A 6,803-nucleotide genomic window follows, 5' to 3' on the forward strand; every position below is an offset into this window, starting at 1 on the left:
AGAAGTGCTACATAAATTATTAAACGGTGAAGATCCTAGAAAAAAACATTTCTTAGATAACATTAGAAATTACAGTAGTATGTTCTCCTTTACTTCAATTGGTGGGAAGATTGATTCTTCTATGAATAATGGTTGTGCACCTTCTCAGTTCATACTTAGTGGCCAAAATTATCATCGTATTGGAAGTTTGTTACCAGAGTCAGGTTCAAATCCCAAGTTTGCACAGTTGTATATATATGATACAGAGAATGAGTTAATTAATAAAATGAGCCATTTTCAGTAAGTATTTCTGTATTTACTCGTATTTAAACACTTTATTTGTCGCATTGTCTATGGTTAATTCTGTTGGATATGGTTTCAAGTTAAATAATGATAAATCCATACTTGATAAATCACTGGTTGGTGATTTCATAAAGATGATTGATGAGTACAATGTTCTTGCTAAATCCTTTCAAAGAGTAAGAGATGTTTCTGTTCAGGATACACCATCTGCTTTTACATTCTAATTATTTAGAAATAGATTCAAAGATCCAAGAGTGTACAACACGCCATCATCAGATGAAATAGTTGCTCTAATTGTGGGAGATTTTGCTAACATGGGCGTAGGCAGAGATATAATTGTCAAGAAGTATTGTGGTAATTTAGCAAGGCTTCATGAAACACACACCGCTTTCATCCCACTACAATATCCTTTGATGTTCCCCTATGGAAAAGATGGTTATCAAGAAAATATTCCAATAAGGAAACGACACCGTGGTAGTAACTAGAAAAAGAATATGTGTTTCCTTAAGGGACTTTATTGCATTCAGAATTCAAAAAAGAAATTGTGATTTTGGTAACATAGTACATGCACGTAGGTTGTTTCAACAATTTTTGGTAGATTGTTATACCATGATTGAAGCACAACGTTTGTCTTTCATTAAGGCAAATAAAAAATTAATTCGGTATGAAATTTTGAATGGCTTACAAGAAGCAATTAACAGAGTTTTGCCTTCATCTTTTACTGGTGGTATGCGTTACATGTTCAACAATTGCCAAGATGTTATGGCCATCTGTAAAAGATTTAGTTATCCTGATTTGTTCATAATAATAACACGCAATGTCCTGTGGCCAGAAATTCGTGATGCTCTTAAGCCAAAAGGATTAAGTCTGTCAGATAGACTTGATATTGTTTGTAGAGTCTTCAAAATCAAACTTGATCAATGGATGACAAACTTCAAGAAGAATAACATTTTTGGTCAAACAAGTGCAAATTATTATATTAATTATTTACAGTAGAATGTTTTCTGCATATTCCCATACTTAATTATGCATATACTTTTCTTTTGTTTCAGGAATGTACACCATTGAATTTCAAAAAAGAGGTTTACCACATGCTCATATACTATTATGGTTGGATGGATCAAACAAGCTGCAAAATGCAACAGACATTGATAAAATCATATATGTTGAATTACCTCACCCAAATTTGTATCCAAAATTGTTCAAAGTTGTTAAAAGGTACATGATACATGGACCATGTGGAGTGGTTAAATTAAATTCACCTTGCATGAAATAAGGTAAATGTTCAAAATTCTTTCCCAAAAAGTTTACATGTGTAACTACTATTGATGAAGACGGATATCCAATCTATAAACATCGGAATAATGGATTTTTTGTGGAAAAAAATGGTATCCAAATGGATAATAGCAATATTGTTCCATATAGTCCCCATCTTCTTATGAGGTATCAAGCACATGTGAATACAAAATATTGCAAGAAGTCAAATTCTATCAAATATCTTTTCAAATATGGCAACAAAGGGCCTGACAGGGCTACAGTGAAAATTATCAATGGTTGGACACAAGATGTTGATGAAATCAAGAATTTTAAGATTGTAGATATTTATCTCTGTGTGAAGCTGTTTGGAAAACTTTTGGCTTTGACATACATCATAGATGATCAGCTGTACAGAAGTTGTCATTTCATTTACCGAAGCAACAATCAATTATGTTTAAAGATGATGATAATCTTGATCAGGCATTTCAAAATAATGAATCTATAAAGACAATGTTTCTTGGTTGGTTTGATGCCAATAAAAAATATGCTGATGGAAGGAATTTGACATATGCTAAATTTCCAACCAAGTTTGTCTGGATTGCTACACAGAGACAATGGAAACTAAGGAAGCAAGGTCAGAACATTAGTAGACTCACTTGTGTACCACCAGGATCCGGAGAATTTTATTACATGAGGATATTGTTAACTATTCAAAAAGGTTATGTTGACTATGCTAACATCAAGACAATAAACGGGTAAATATTCAATACATATGAAAAAGCTTGTTATGCACTAGGGCTATTGAAAGATGACAAAGAATTCATTGATGCCATAAAAGAAGCAAGTGAATTAGCTTCGGGTCATGAACTCAAGCATCTATTTGTTTCATTATTGTTCATGAATACAATGTCCAAACCGGATGTGGTTTGGAATGCTTCTTGGAAATTAGTGTCAGGCAGAACTTTATACCACAAAAGAAAGGAGTTACAGTCACCAGGTATTGATTTTTTAAAATGCAAATTTTAATTACATAGTTTCAACTATAAATTATGAACGTGTTTCGTATATTTGAAAAATGTTAGGTCTTCGGATTGAGGATAAAGAACTACATGATCTTTGCCTATTAGAAATACAAGAGTTATTAATGGCAAATGGCAGGTCATTACAAGAGTTTGTTTGTTTGCCACAACTTGATCCTTCTCATTCATCTTTCTTTCAAAATAGCTTTATTATGGATGAACTTAACTACAACAAAGATAAAATGGTAAAAGAGCATACATCATTGTTGAAATGTCTCACTGCTGAGCAACTAAATGTTTATGAAAACATCATTTCATCAGTTGTCTCTGAAAAGGGTGGTTTCTTTTTTCTATATGGTTATGGTGGAATAGGCAAAACTTTCATTTGGATAACATTATCTGCTACAATTAGATCTGCAGAAAAGATTGTGTTGAATGTAGCATTGAGCGGAATTGCTTCTTTATTGCTTCTTGGGGGAAGACAACACATTCTAGATTCTGTATTCCTATTTTAATAAATGAAGACTCGACTTGCAACATAGCTCAAGGAAGTCATAGGGTCAGGCTTTTAATTGAAACAAAATTGATTATATGGGATGAAGCACCAATGATGAATCGAATGTGCTTTGAAGCCTTTAACAAAACTTTGAGAGATCTTATGAGAACGGTGCATGAAGAAAATAGTAAGAAATCATTTGGTGGGAAGTTTGTGGTCTTGGGAGGTGATTTTAAGCAAATATTGCCAGTTGTAAAAAAAACATCAAGATATGATGTTGTGAAGTCAACGATCAACTCTTCTCTTCTTTGGCTAAGTTATCAAGTCTTAAAACTTTCTCAGAACATGAGATTAAACCATGCAAAATCCCAAATGATCTATTGATTGAGGCCACTGAAACCCCTTTGTTGTCATTGGTTAATTTTGTTTATCCTAATTTTTTTACTAACATGATTTGTTCTGGGTACTTTGAGGATGGAGCAATACTTTGTCCCACAACTGAATCAGTAGAGCAAGTGAATGATTTTATTTTATCTCTATTAAGTGCTCAAGAAATAACTTATCTTAGCTTGGATACACCTTGCCAATCAGATGAAGACCAAAAGATTCAAGAGGAATGGTTCCCGTCTGAATTCTTAAATGAGATAAAATGTCCAGGAATATCAAATCATCACCTTAAGTTGAAAATTGGCGTGTCTATTATGCTTTTGAGAAATATTGATCAAGTCAATGATCTTTGTAATGGAACAAGGTTGCAAGTTATTGCTTTGAGTAAAAATTTAATTCGTGCAACAATTCTAACAGGAACAAATATTGGTGAGAAAATATTGATTTCAAGAATGAATTTGATCCCTTCAGATGCAGGTATGCCCTTTAAATTCCGAAGAAGACAATTTCCAGTAGCTTTATGTTTTACAATGACAATTAATAAGAGCCAAGGTCAATCATTGACAAAAGTTGGTATATATCTTCCACGTCCATTTTTCACACATGGATAGTTGTATGTAGCTATCTCTAGAGTCATAACGAAGAAATGATTGAGAATTCTTATTCTCGATGAAGATGGGAATGTAACAAACAAGACAAAGAATGTTGTTTATACTGAAGTTTTTGACAATATTTGAAAGCAACCCAATTATATGTTACAACTTGAATTATAGTTTGAAGTTAAATCATATTGTGACATTCAATTTATATTACAAAATGACAACATGGATATGTCCCACAATTTCATATTGTGTAAGTTATTGTTTTGATCATGCACAAACTGATTTTTATTAAAATTGTGGTTTAGCCATCAAGAAAATGTTTTGTAATTCGATGTATTTTTTATGATTCATCGATCAATAATTGAATGCTATTTTACTAAAACAGTTCAATACCTTTGTTACTTAAACAATAATATAATTAGTAGTATAATATGAATAAAAATCAATTTTAATATAATATTATGATTAATACTGCTATATTAAATCTGTATAATAGTATTGTTATATTAAATCTGTATAATAGTATTGTTATAATGTAAACCCAATCTTTAAAAAAGTATATTTTTTTTATTTCTACTTCATAATAAATGTATAAGTGATAACTAATTAAAAATAAATAAAATTATTTGTCTATTGTAAGAGATTTTTTTGTTATTTTAAAATTGGAAATATGATAATTAAATAGAACCAAAATACATAAAAATTAAAAATAGAAAAAAAAGTGCTATATTAAAATGTTATAATGATGTGCACATATATGTTCACATATACACCACATATATACCATGCTCTTTAATTAGAATTCGTTTATTTTTTTTAGATACTGGATAAAGGTGAATGAATATTTAACTACTAAAATGTTTATTTATTCATGAGGGTGCATATTACAAATCGTTGGAAGAAAAAATACCATAAAGAAAACAGTATAAAAAATTATTAATATAGTAATAATACTTCATAAATAATTATACAGGTATTTCTTTCTTGTGCGATGCACGGGTTAGTAACACTAGTTACCTACATACTGAAGTTTATAGGTATTACCTATTGATCCTGCCTGTTGACCAAGACGCAAGAGCCTTGCCTCGTCAAATCTGGATCGACTTTGCGCCGTGTTAGCTTCCGTCCTTCGCTTTGATTCACCTCAAGAACCTGCAAAAAGATAGAACGGCGCCGCTGCGGCCGATCACGCTCCGACGCCCAAGTCAGCGACTGAACCACCAAATACTAAGAGAAAACTTAAGAACTTTTAGGAATCGTGCAAAATTCTCTCTCAGCGTACTCAAGTTCTCGCAAGCGTAAAAGAAATATTCTAAAACGCGCGTACCTCAGAAGTTCGTTAGAATCTCTTATATACCTGTGCACTTTCTCTCTCCTGACAGTTACACATCTGGACACGTGGCTCGCATCCAACTGTACACGTGTCACCATTTAGAGCATCCTTGACTTGGGCGCCACTTCTTACTCTTCAGGCTTTTCGGCTAAGTTACTTATGCAAGAAGCAACTCAGCGCATAGCTGCCTTGGAGCGTGATCTCTTCTGCGTGGCGAGTACGGGTGCCTTCATACACACCTTCCCTGTGGTCTCGCCGGCCGCCTTCATGATCTACTTCACTTACTTCATCGTGCATGCTCGGGTAAGCTGTTCCCCGACATCAACTTCTGGCTAGCTAAGGAATGACCATCTGACGACTTCATCCTCTGCTCCGAAAGCCTGAAGCAAACCTCCCTGATCCTTCGGCGATCTCTGATCACTTGGTCGTCTGGGTTCGCAACCGGCGACTTCATCACAAACCTGGTGACCGCCGGTTTAGGTATGCTAGAGATCGGAGCACGCCAACTTAAGAACTGGCGACTACACGAGCCCCCCGACTTCCTTGCCAGCCATGAGCCCTGCCCAACACGCCTACATAATAGTTTGCTGCCACGTCATCACTTCCGACTACCTGGGCGGTACAGAAGCCCCCCAGTCTTAAGCGAAGACTTGTCCAGCAAAAAGACTAAGAGGTCACGTCACTGGCGATCTACGTGGCGCTGGCGCAGAATTCCAAACGTTCGTACCTTCTGCTTTTCTGACGCTCCACCAAACACCTTTCCAATCGCTCGACACGTGGCTTCATCAACGGTCATTTTTAACTGTCGTTTGCGCTTCCAAAAATGTTTGAAAAACCCTTAAACCCTTTTCATTTTTACTGTTTCATCATCTTTCTGCCTTCTCAAAACGCTCTGAGTTTTCTCTGCAAACCCACGACGCTCTTCGACTCCCTCAATCCCCAACTCCCTTCGACGCTCATCTGATCATCGAAAGGTACCTCTTTTTTACTTCCTCTGTTGATATTTGCTGCATTTTAACCGATTCGCATCATCCATTATCTGCCTGGTGCATACGTTGTGGGTTGTTTCTTCTTCTTCTCCCTTTTCGTAACTTAGGGCTTCGTCTTCCATTACTTTCATCACAACGAACTCTCGTTCGTTCGTATTTCATCCTTCGTCCACAATCGAGTCAATCTCTACAACCTTCGTTCATCTTTCTTTTTCTTTTTCCTTTGCAGTTCCCGCGATGGCTCGTACAAAGACCACCGCGAATCCTCCTCCTTCATCACGAAACCCTCCATCCCAAGCGCATAACCTACCGCGAGCATCTGGTGCTCCCTCTTCCCAGGCTGAGAGGCCTGCAACCTCTCGTCCCAACCTTGCTCAGGCAACTTCACCAGTCGCCGGAGGAGCCTCCATTCCCACTCCAGACTACAAGAAACTCTAC

At 35.6% G+C, this 6,803-nt stretch overlaps 1 pseudogene; it reads left to right on the forward strand.

Moving 5' to 3' along the window:
• Positions 1 to 284: 284 nt before the first annotated feature.
• Positions 285 to 4,178, forward strand: LOC137827852 (uncharacterized; annotated as a pseudogene).
• Positions 4,179 to 6,803: the final 2,625 nt, after the last annotated feature.

This window comes from Phaseolus vulgaris, chromosome 7, assembly GCF_000499845.2.
Source record: "Phaseolus vulgaris cultivar G19833 chromosome 7, P. vulgaris v2.0, whole genome shotgun sequence".
Taxonomy (NCBI): Eukaryota; Viridiplantae; Streptophyta; class Magnoliopsida; order Fabales; family Fabaceae; genus Phaseolus; species Phaseolus vulgaris.